The following is a 13346-nucleotide window of genomic DNA, read 5'->3' as shown; positions in this document are numbered from 1 at the left end:
TAGATGAATAGGAATTCCCAAAATTATCTGAAGATCTTTTTTATAAAAATGTAGCCAACAAGACCTTAACTCCAAAAACTGTGGTTCAATTGGATCAGAATGACACCTGGTTATTGTATTTTTCAAAGCTCTTTAGATTGTTCTGATATAGTTAGCCTGGCAGCCATCTAGGAACCAACATCTGAGAACCACTGGAATAGATGACTGCCAGACTTCAAAGGATGAGAACCATATATTCATTTGAAGATAGTTGTTTTTTTTATTTTATTTTATTTTTAAGAACAACATAATACACAAAGAAATGACAGAGGAAAACTACAGACTATGTTCAAGGAGCAGTACACAGATTCTACTACTGTGAATGTGATGTACATAAAAAAAGACAGTAAAAGATAATGTTGAGCTGACAAAAAAGGATCTGGTCACTAGCAACACTGAGTGGCATTCTGTAAAAAATTTATCTTACTTTGATTGTAGTAAAAAAATTATTGATGTCTTCTAGATAATCACAATCTAAGTTGTTTGAGGAAATGAAATAATCAGCTTTGATGATAGTTGAAAAAAGAGCTTGAACTAGAGAGGTGCAGTGAGAATATAAAGAACAAGACAGATAAAAGAGATTCTGAAACACTGGAAACAAACTGGATGCTGACTGACTACAATGGACAAGAGTTAGGGAGGAGCCTAGTCTCTTCAAAGGCTCAAGTTTGGAAGACTGAGAAGATGGGAAAAGAAAAAAAGGACAATCAGAAGAAGGAGACCATTTGGGTGAGCGGATGAGCAGGAGAGAGGTGGGCATGGGAGGATCAGAGGCTGTTGCTAAAAAAGCACTTAGCTGTTAGTCATACTGAGTCTAAAGTGCCAAACATCTTTGGTGGGAAATGAGAACATTTTTGAAATGGATCATCACAGCAACCTTGTCTGAGTGGCAAACTAACCTGAATAAAAAAATGAAAACAGTAGTGTTGGAAACTATAAATCACAAAGGAAGTAAATCAAGAATAGAATCAGTGAGAGTGAGAGAACAGACATGGAATGATACAATACTCCAGCCAGGAATGAAATTGGAACACTAGGAAAATTGAAAATGCAATCATTTTGTGTAGCTATGATTCAAATGAAGAACATTTCCTAAAGATATTGAACATTAATGTCCTTTCTCTACCATCCGCTCTCGTCACAGACAAATACTATGTATTTTGACCACAGGCTTTTTCCAAGCCCTTACTAACAATAAATTTCAGGCTTGTAGTTCCTTCATCTGTCAAATGAGGGGGCTGGACTAGATGAACTGTTAGAACACTTTGCACTACTAAAACATAGTAATTTTGTTATCATTCAATGTGTATCATCCACTATACACCAACCATGTGCAAGATACAGGGGATAAAAAAAAAATGAAGCAAGTACTGCACTCTGACTTTTCGTTATTCACGGTCTGATGGGAGACAGAGACAAGTAAAGCAGCAATTAGAATGCACTATGATAAGTGAGAGGAGAAATGGAAAGTTTAATGAAAACACATAAGAGGGGTGATTAACTCAACTGGGGAGGGAAGAAGAATGGAGGAGTCAGAAATGATCCTGAAAGGAAGGAATCTCAGCTAAGACCTGAAATGAAGCTGTCATGGGAAGGTGTCCAGCGGCATGGAGGTAAGGACGTGTGAAAAGATTTCCAGGAGGAGGGGGAAAGCAAAAAGAAAACTCCTCCAAGCAAAGGAACAGCACGTACAAAAGCCTGTGAATAAGAGCATATGATGGAAACTAAGTCCACTAATATGACATCTGATAGGTAAGAGATCTACATAAACACCTGCTACAAATCCAGGTGCCTACAGAAACAGCTCTCAAATTTTAGGGAGATATAAAAGAATTACCTGGGGGAATTTATCAGCCAAATAAGGGGCATATGGGAAGTTTGTGGAATGCTGGTAATGGTTTTAGCTTTTTTTAATTTTAATCCCAATGTTTAGTTATATGTTTGTTCACTTTGTGAAAAAATCATTGAGCTGCACTCTTATAATTTATGCACTTTGCTGTTAGTTGTATTTTAATTTAAAAGTCTATGGTAAATAATAGGAAATGAAAATGATAACAAATTAGGAGAAAAAATGTAAATCAGATACCTTACATACCTAAAACAGTTTATTTGGGGGCAAAGATATTAAATTGAATAAAATAATACACGAATGTTCATATTATTAAATAAACACAAATCTTGTTTAATTTTTTCCCAAGACAATAAAAACAAGTTTATGTCTGAATACAAACAATCACAATTGGCTTTTAAAAATAATTAGCTTCTAAGATATTGGCTAATATAAAATACATATTTCAGTTTTGCATGTTGCCATCGACTGGAACGCCTGTGTCCCCTCGCCCAAATTCAGATGAAGCCCTAACACCCAAGGTGGTGGTATTCAGAGATGGGGCTATTGGGTGCTAATTAGAGTTAGATGAGGTCCTGGGGGTAGGACCCTGGTCTGATGGCATTAGTGCTCTTATAAAAGATACCAGAGAGCTTGTACGCTCTGTCTCTGTGCCACGTGAGAGGATTCAGGAAGAAGGCAGCTGTCTGCAAGCCAGGAAGAGACTCCTCACCGGAAACTGAACACTGCTCAACCCTGATCTTGGACTTTCCAACATCCAGAACTGTGAGAAAATAAATTTCTGTTATTTAAGCTACCTACCCGGCCTATAGCTTTTGTTGTGGCAGCTTGAGCAGCCAAATGTTTATGTTTTACAAATAGATTAAATTTTAGACAGTGTCATGTCTAAAATTAGTGCCCCTTTGCCCCCAACGAATTCATGTCCCCCTGAAACGTCAGACTGTGACCTTATCTGGAGACAGGATCTTTGCTGATGTAATTAGTTACACTGAGATGAAGTCATACTAGATGGCAATGGGCTCTGAATCCAATGACTGATGTCACACAGAGACACACACAGTGAAAGAGGCCTTGTGACAACAGAGGCAGAGATCAGAGTGATGCCATTACAAGCCACGGAAATTCAGGGATGGACTAGAGCCAGGAGAAGTTAAGAAGAGGCAGGGGAGGATTCTTCCCCAGAGCCTCCAGAGGGAGCATGGCCCTGCCAACACCTTGATTTGGATTCATAACCATCAGAATTATGAGAAAATAAATTTCTGTTCCTTTAAGCTATGTAGTATGTGGTAATTTGTTACAGCAGCCTTAGGAAATCAATACAAACAGTTAAGGGCAACAGAAAACCATTCAAATGCACAAAAGATATTCCATGGTCATGGAGTGAGAGAAGACTGTTCAACTGTCCATACTATCCAAAGCAATCTAAACATTCAGTACAATCCCCATCAAAATGCCAAACAGCATTTTTCACAGAACTGGAATAAACAATACTAAAATTTGTACAGAACCACAAAAGACCCCGAATAGCCAAAACAATCTTGAAAAAGAAGATCACAATCTCAGATTTCAAGCTATACTACAAAGCTGTAGTAACCAAAACAGTATGGTACTGGCACAAAAATAGACACAAAGATCAACAGAACAGAGAACCCTGAAATAAACCCACGATTATTCAGTCAATTCACCTATGATGAAGGAACCAAAAATATGCAATGGAAAAAAAAAAACAGTCTTTTCAAGAAACAGTGCTGGGAATACTATACAGCAACATGAAAGAAAATGAAATTGGATCACTTTCTTACACCATACACAAAAATAAGCTCAAAATGGATTTTTATTTTTTTTTTTAAATTTTTTTTCAACGTTTTTTATTTATTTTGGGGACAGAGAAAGACAGAGCATGAACGGGGGAGGGGCAGAGAGAGAGGGAGACACAGAATCGGAAACAGGCTCCAGGCTCTGAGCCATCAGCCCAGAGCCTGACGCGGGGCTCGAACTCACGGACCGCGAGATCGTGACCTGGCTGAAGTCGGACGCTTAACCGACTGCGCCACCCAGGCGCCCCTCAAAATGGATTTTTAAATGTGAGACCTGAAACCATAAAAATCCTCTAAGAGAGCGCACACAGTAATTTCTTTGACATTCGCTATAACAACATTTTTCCAGATCCTCTCCTAAGGCAACAGAAACAAAAGCAAAAATAAACTACTGGGACTATATCAAAATAAAAAGATTCTGGGGGCACCTGGGTGGCTCAGTCAGTTAAGCGTCTGACTTCAGTTCAGGTCATGATCTCAGGGTTTGTGAGTTCAAGCCCCGTGTCAGGCTCTGTGCTGACAGCTCAAAGCCTGGAGCCTGTCTTCAGATTCTGTGTCTCCCTCTCTCTCTGCCCCTCCCCTGCTCATGCTGTCTCCCTTCCCCTCCCTCTCTCTCTCAAAAATAAATAAATAAAACATTAAAAAAGTTAAAAAAAAAAAAAAACCTTCTGCACAGGGAAGGAAACAATCAACAAAACCAAAAGACAGCCTACTAAATGGGAGAATATATTTGCAAATGATACATCCAATAAGGGGCTAGTATCCAAAATATATAAAGATCTTATACTCAATATACACATACAAAAACAAATAATCCAATTAAACAATGGGCAGAAGACATGAACACATTTCTCCAAAATTGACATACAGATGGCAACAGATACATGAAAGGATACTCAACACCACTCATCTTCAGGGAAACACAAATCAAAACTACAATGAGATATCAACTCACACCTGTCAGAATGGCTAAAAGCAAAAATACAAGCAACAAAAAGTGTTGGTAAGGATGTGGGGATAAAGGGAACCCTTGTGCACTGTTGGTGGGACTGCAACTGCAAACTGGTGCAGTCACTTGGGTTGCTTCCATATATTATCTATTGTAAATAATGTTGCAATAGACAGAGGGGTGCCTTTATCTTTTCAAATTATGTTAAGTAAATACCCAGTAATAGAATTACTGGGTCATACGGTTATACTATTTTAATTTTTTTTATTTAATATATAGTGTGTGTGTGTGTGGTGAGTGGGGGAAGGAGGAAGAGGAAGACAGAGAAAGAGAGACAGAGAAAGAGAGACAGAGACAGAGTGAGAGTGAGAGAGAGTGAGAGAGTGAGAGAGCGAGAGAGCGAGAGAGCGAGAGAGAGAGAGAGAGAGAGAATCTTAAGCAGGCTCCACGCTGTGCATGGTGCCCAACTCAGGGCTTGATCCCAAGACCCGGGGATCATGGCCTAAACCAAAATCAAAAGTCAGACACTCAACTAAGACACCCAGGCGCCCCTGTATTTTTAATTTTTTGAGGAATCTCCATACTATTTTCCACATTTACAAGAGCCTTCACATTCACTAATTTTATTTTGCCATCAAAACATAGGTAGAACAGGGGTGCCTGGGTGGCTCAGTTGGTTAAGTGTCCAACTTCGGCTCAAGTCGTGATCTCACAGTTTGTGGGTTCGAGCCCCGCGTCGGGTTCTGTGCTGACAGCTCAGAGCCTGGAGCCTGCTTCGGATTCTGTGTCTCTGTTTCTCTCTGTACCTCTCCCGCTCATGCTCTGTGTCTCTCTGTCTCCCAATAATAAATAAATGTTAAAAAAAAAATTAAAAAATCTTTTGCATTGTTGGTGGAAATGCAAGCTGGTGCAGCTACTCTGGAAAACAGTATGGAGGTTTCTCAAAAAACTAAAAATAGAACTACCCTACGACCAAGCAATCGCACTACTAGGCATTTATCCAAGGGATACAGGTGTGCTGTTTCAAAGGGACACATGCACCCCCATGTTTATAGAAGCACTATCAACAATAGCCAAAGTATGGAAAGAGCCCAAAGGTCCATCGATGGATGAATGGATAAAGAAAATGTGGTATGTGTACACACACACACACACACACACACACACACACACACACACACACACAATGGAGTATTACTTGGCAATCAAAAAGAATGAAATCTTGCCATTTGCAACTATGTGGATGGAACTGGAGGGTATTATGCTAAGTGAAATTAGAGAAAGACAAAAATCATATGACTTCACTCATATGAGGACTTTAAGAGACAAAACAGATGAACACAAGGGAAGGGAAACAAAAATAATATAAAAACAGGGAGGGGGACAAAACAAAAGAGACTCACAAATATGGAGAACAAACTGAGGGTTGCTAGAGGGGTTGTGGGAGGGGGGGATGGGCTAAATGGGTAAGGGGCATTAAGGAATCTACTCCTGAAATCATTGCTTCACTATATACTAACTAATTTGGATGTAATTTTAAAAAATAAAAAATAAAGTTAAATTAAAAAATTAAAATTAAAAAAAACACAGGTAGAACAAATATTAATATCTTCATTTTATAGGTAAAGAAACGGAGGCACCAAGAGGGCAACCCCACAGTGGGCCAGTTTTAGGTCTCAGGCTCTTTCATGCCTATTCTAAACTCTGCCATGGGTCATCCTGTCGCCACTTGACTTCAGAAGGTCTCCAGATATAGCAATTTTGCAGGTGAGAAATACTCTCTGGTAAATTTTAAGAGCTCTCAAATACAGACTTAATTTAAGCACATTTGAAAAATACCATGCTAGTAAGAGATAAGCTTCTGCTGAAAAGGTAGCAACGTCTTCTAGACAGTATCTTTTCTCTAAATGAGACAGTCAATTCTAAGAATAATTTTTCTACAAACTGTCACTGTGACCTTCAAGAAATCACTTAACCCTGTATAAAATTTCCCCAACTTCATAGACTGTGATGTAAAATCAGATGAAAGACCATGTAATAGAGAAGAAAGGATAATTTCACAAATAGATCAAGATGAATTTCTACCTCTTCAAAAGCACTTAAGAAGATGGCACAACCATTTCCTTTATTAAACTAAAATTATTTCTCCTACTTTAGAAACAAATAAACACGATGTGACTTTTTCTTTCTTTTCCAACACCTCAGTAGCATTATATGGGAGGAAAATAAAATCTCACAAGAACAGTCAGAAAAGAAGCATAGTTGTTTAAGATCCCTGAAAAACTTGCCCAAACAGGAACACTGTAACCAAAGCAACAGCTGGCACTGAGCTAACGGAAGGGAGATACAGCAGGACTGCTGTAAAGAATGTTCCATGAAGGAGCAAGAAGTATTTCAGCACTCACTAAGCTATAAGCTAATATGAGATGATCTTTGTGAGCACAAATACAGCACTAAGTCAAAAGTTTAACATGACTTTAAAAGCTTAGTATAACTGGAATCAGAAAAGAGTGACAGAATTTAACTGGAAACAAAATGTAAAAATGACATACATGCACAAAGACCAGAATTCCACTGTGGATGATGGCCTTATATATTTAAAGTCTGAAAGGATCAAATAATCCTTGCATCACAAAGCCAATCACATTTCACTCTTTCCCCTAATAAAGTAACTCTTCAGCAGGTAAATTTTTCTTTAGATTTGATGTAAGCAATGAGCTGAGAAAAGAAAAGGACAAATAGAGAATACAAATTCCGTACACCATTCCACAAAGTGACTCTGTTCATAAGGCCTCAAGTTCTATGATAAAGTCTTAGTTGTTTCCAACTGATTTTAACTAGAAAGACAAGCATGAGATCCAGAAATTATACTTTTACTTAGTGAAGAGGTTTAGGATTATACGGCTTCCTTAAAGTTTAACTAGGAAGCCATTTCATACACAAAACAAAAACTAAGGAATCCCAGAAACACATTCAAAGACGTGGGGAGGGAAAGGGAGATATGAACTTGGCTTCCTCAAAGACACGGAAATTACAGTGAGTAAGATGCAAAGTCGGTTCAAGCAGAACTTCAAAGGACGAGTTTTTCACTATGCAGCTAGTCCTTACTGCTGAATAAAAACAGAAATAGAAATGAAAATAAAAAGCTTTCTGGAGTTTTATTTTACAGCATAGAAAGGATACAGATTTAAGAATCTTTACCATAAAGCAGGTAATTCTTTAAACCACTCCCTCAGTAGAAGATATATTTATTAAAATAGGGCCGACTTTCAGGTAAATTTAAGACAAACTCAGTACCTTAATCATACATGGTAACTTAGGATTTAAAAAATCCAAATACCTTGTTTTTCAAGAAAAGTATTGATAAACTCACAAACACCCTATACATAACAAGTATATATTGCCAAAATACTGAAGGCAATTTATAATCTGTGTCCATATGCCCAATGGGATATATACACTGACACTTTTTCTGGAGCTACAACATGCCTAAAACGCTGAAAGCTTAATGGAGCTCCATGGGAGATTACATGTACTAAAGGAAGAGAGAATCACATTAAATACGTAATTTAAGGGCAAGAATTATATTAGCTACCTTGGTTGTGATTTAGAGCCTACCAGTGGCTTTTCTGATTCAGTAACATGCAGCCCATTAATGCTGGTTATGTACTTCTTGGATAAGCTAATATGATTATTTCAGAACCTGTTAACAATCAACAGTCAACAGTGCATAACCTAAATGAAATTAAAAAACTAAGAAGGACATTTAATACCACAATATGATCTTACCAACCAGAAATCAACTTTATTCTACCCTCTTCTGAAGAAAAGCAGAAAATAAAAGAGCTGTAGAAAGATAAGGAAAAAGGAGAGAAAAAAAAAAAGAAGAATGAAAGTGAACATAGGTTGGAAGAGCAAGGTTCTTAACAAAATGAAGTGATAACACAGAGACAACGGAGAAATGCCAAAGGATAACTGATATAGAGTAAAAAGGTTATTTAACTTCCAAATTTCGTTACAGAACAAGTCTAAAGAATACATGAATTCATACTTTGGCATTAAAAATTTAAAAATTATTTAAATGATGTCAGCATTTAGAATAACATTCTCTTTATTTTTTTAAGTAATCTCTACCCACAACATGGGGCTCAAACTCATGACCCTGAAATCAAGAGGTGCGTGCTCCACTGAATGAGCCAGCAGAGTGCCCCAGAATAACATTCTCATTGTATTAAATAACAGTAGGTAATATGTCAAGGACACTAAAACATGTTCAATAATAAAATGAAATTTATAAGACAATGAAAGGAATCATGAGACATTAATATGGCAAGCCCAAATGTTATTCTTTTAATTACATTTTTAAGTTAAATGTATAAATATGGCTTATTTTTTAGAGTAATACAACATAATAATTCTAGTCATTCTGTGCTTTATCAAGGATATTATGGTAGGCATTACTAGCTATTCCCCCTAATTCCTTCCCTTTTTCTTTAACGTAATGTCTCCGATGTTTCTAATGTAAAAACCTAATTTTCTCCCGGGTTGGCAATGTGCACTGCCCCAGGCAATGGCTCATGAGCAGCCGAAGCCAATGTTGACAGTTCTGTTTATCTGCCAGATACTTGCTTTCATAGTCCTCTTGACAGCTGGAGTGACCATGCGACCCAGATCTGGCCAATGAGTCACAAAGACAGGTCTACAGGGGCAATTCTGACAAGGATTTGTACTGCTTTTTGGCTGGCAGCTGACAGTGCCCCATATCCACACATTAAACATGGGCATAATGCTGAGGGGTGGGAGACCATGATGTGACAAGCAAGAGGACACAAGGATGACAGAATGGGTGAGCTGAATCCTTACTGAACAGCTGAAACAATGTTAGTACCACCCACATCCAGACAAATCCCTATTTTTAAGCCACTGTTAGTCTGGCTTGGTGTCACAGCTCTAGCGGTCTCACTCAGCACCACAATTTATAAAAATACATGAGTCCGTAAGAGTACTTTAAAAAAATGAAGGAGAACAAACTCATGCCATATTTGCTACCATTGGAGGTGGCTATTATAGCAACTCATTACTTTGTAAATTGATAACGAAAGCATAAAATTTAAATATTTATCCATCATTATAAAAAGAAACTGCAGTTAAGGGTAACCAAATATCCTTAGTTGATGAGTGCAAGTTCTTCTTTACAAATGAATCACAGCTAATAGATACAGAGGAATAACAAAATAGAAAATCACTCTTTCACAATCTCCAATGAAAAATATAAAATCATGTAGACAAAAATCATCAAGAGATGTTAAAACCATTAGGACAAAGATTGACAGGGAACTAAATATTCTCAAGGTGCCAAAATATCTACAAATTTACCATGAAGTAATTCAATCAAGGGAGAAAATAGATCTCTTTCAACAAAAGGTGCTCAAACAACTGAATATCTCTATGGAAAAAAATGAACCTTATACTATATGTAAAACAAAGATAAAATCATAAACTCCTAAAAAAAAAACACAGGAAGAAAGCTTTCCAACTCTAGGGTAGATAGAAATTTCTTATATAATACACAAACAAAAATATGGATAAACCGGTCTTCATCAAAATTTTAAAAATTGTGCTGTTCAAAAGATGATATCAATGGGGGACAAAGGCAGCATGAATCTTAATAGCTAAAACACGTAACCAATCCAACCTACAGATAGGTTAACAGAGACCACCATATCCACAGAATGGAATACTATTCAGCATTTAAAGGGCCACTCATGCATGCAAGAACAAAGATGAACCTAAAAATAACACTATGCTAGATGAAAGAAGGTACTGCATGAGACTACATGCTGTATTGTTCCATTTGTATGAAATCTTAGAAAAAGTGAAATCTGTAGACACAGAAAGAAGATCAGGGATTGCCTGGATTTGGGGAGGGAGAAGAAGACACTGACTGCAAACAGGCATGAGGGAACGGTTTGTGGTGGTAACAGTTTGCTAAAAAACTGAGTTATGAGATGGTTGCACAACTGTATACAATTTACTGAAACCCATCAAACTGTAGGCTTAAATGCATGAATGTTATAGTACGTTAACTTACACGTCAGTAACAATGCTAAAAGAAAAAAGGAAAGCCTTAGAATGGGAGAAAATATTTACAATACACATATACAGCAAAAGACTTGTATCCAGAATACATTAAGAATTCTCACACAACAGTGAGAAGAAGAAAGTAAACTTTAAATACCAAGCCAAGACCCTATGTATTAGGTATTTGAAAAGCAGGTCACATCAGCAATTAGGAAAAGGCAAAACAAAACTACAATGAGAATGCTACCCCCACCTATTGAAATGGCTAAAATTAAAAAGACTGCCAACTTCGAATTTTGGTGAGGACCTGGAAGAATTCTAAGCTAATATGGGAAGGTAAAACGACGAACCACTTTGGAAACTCGCTAGTCTCTTTAAAAAGTAAACATTATTCTTTCCAAAACCCCAAAATTCTTTGCATTTGGTATTCACCCAAGAGAAATGAAAACCTACACTGACACAAAGACTTGTACTTGACCCATGGCAGCTTTATTAACCCTAACCTGAAAATGGAAATAACCCAAATGGTCATCAATAAGTGAACAAATAAATGTCCTTCAATAAACTGGACTACTAATCAGCAAAAAAAAAAAAAAAAGGACCAAACCATCAATGCATATAACATGGATCAATCTCAAAATAATTATGGTGAACAACAGAACCAGACATGAGAAAGCACAGGTATGACTTCAAACTAGAAGTTGAGAAGATGCAAACTAATCTTATAGTGACCCAAAGTGGTTGCCTGGGTCTTTTCTTCTGAATTACAAAATAAAAATTTCAGTGTTTACTACTATAATAAAAAGCCAGTATTAAATTGTTTAAATTAGATAAAGCCATACAAAGAAGAATTGCCCAAATAAAAAGTTCTGTGTTTTTGAGAAACATAAAACAATTACACAAATTTTAACCAAAGAACAGTGACAGATTCTGTATGAAGAACAATGAAAATTTAGTCAGATGCTAAATCACAGGGGAGAATGAAAATGAAATGCCATTCAGTGAACTGGAAAACTATGGAAAGTTATAATGCCAAAGACCCTAAGGCTGGAAGCAGACAGTTAATTAGACTGAATTAGAGTGAATCTACACTACAAGAGAGCAATAGAATTAAATTTCAAAACAAAGCAACCAATGTTACCGTAGGTTGTTCATGACAAGAGAATATATGAAAGGATAAGAAAATACCATCACTGTATAATATAGAAACAAAAAGAACAATGCTACTTTACATTCAGCATAAAACAAGAACATAGAGCAGTACCATATAACGATTGAAATACTGCAAAAGAGAAAAGGGTGGTGGGTGGGAGATATTAATGCATCCACCGTAAAGAAATTAAAACTAAAGCAGCAATCAGCATACTTTTTCTTTAAAGGGCTCAACAGTAAATATTTCAGGCTTTCCAGGCCATATAAGGTCTCAACAGTATGTTCTTCTTTGTTTTTTTCCAACCATATAAAAATAATTCTTAGTACCTAAGCCATACAAAAAACATACTACCATACTACCAACCCCTGATTTAGAGTGTTTAATTAAGAGCTCAAATTAATTTTCATTCAAATTTAAGGATAAAACAGTAAGCACAAGCTAAATAAGACTAAGCTTTGGGAAAACATTTAGTTGATCAGTTTAAAATATCTTTTTAAGTTCTAAAATACCACATCAGTCCAAATTAATAACATTGCTATTATTAACAGTATATCTTTAAAGAGAAACTGTAAGAGTAACTTTTGAAATTATTATTTATACATGTCATTAGCTTATTTAATTAAGTGTAAATATACCCATGCCAGGTTTCCACTAAATTTAAGGAAAGCTAACAGTGATAGGAGCAAACAAACAAATATTTGGAGGGGACATATGGCAAATTATTTATCGAGGCCACCGGTAAAGGAAATACCTGAAACCTTTAGCTCTGTGTAACCTGAAGAGCTCATATTATAATCATCCCTTCAAATCGTTTCTTTCCTAATTGAGGTATCATTGACTTGTTGTTTTTTTTTTTTTTAACATTTATTTATTTTCTGAGACAGAGGGAGACGGAGTGTAAGCAGGGGAGGGGCAGAGAGAGAGAGGGAGTCAGAGAATCAAAAGCCACTCCAGGCTCTGAGCTGTCAGCACAGAACCTGACATGATGCTTGAACTCACAAACCACGAGATCATGACCTGAGCTGAAGCTGGATGCTTAACCAACTGAGCTACCGAGGCGCCCCAAGGTATCATTGACTTATTATATTAATTTCACGTATACAACATAATGATTGATATTTGTGCACACTGCAGAATGATCACAACAGTAAGTCTTAACGCCATCACCACAGTTGGGAGAATTTTTTCTTGTGATAAGCACTATTAAGATCTACTTACTCTCTCAGCAACTTTCAAACACACAATACAGTGATAATAACTGTAGTTACCATGCTGTACATTACATATGCAGGCTCATTTATTTTTTTTTAAATATGAAATTTATTTTCAAATTGGTTTCCATACAACACCCAGTGCTCATCCCAAAAGGTGCCCTCCTCAACACACATCACCCACCCTCTCCTCCCTCCCACCCTCCATCAACCCTCAATTTGTTCTCAGTTTTAAGAGTCTCTTATG

The 13346-nt window shown here is 36.9% G+C and overlaps 1 protein-coding gene across 1 annotated transcript in view; it reads right to left on the bottom strand.

Moving 5' to 3' along the window:
- COG5 (component of oligomeric golgi complex 5) overlaps nt 1-13346 on the bottom strand; it is a 311139-nt gene that overhangs the window by 146207 nt on the left and 151586 nt on the right. The gene's annotated exons all lie outside the window — the stretch shown is intronic.

The sequence above is a fragment of the Lynx canadensis genome, chromosome A2 (assembly GCF_007474595.2).
Source record: "Lynx canadensis isolate LIC74 chromosome A2, mLynCan4.pri.v2, whole genome shotgun sequence".
In the NCBI taxonomy this organism is placed as follows: domain Eukaryota; kingdom Metazoa; phylum Chordata; class Mammalia; order Carnivora; family Felidae; genus Lynx; species Lynx canadensis.
Note: the sequence above shows the minus strand (reverse complement) of the source record. Positions and strands in the feature narration are given on the sequence as shown.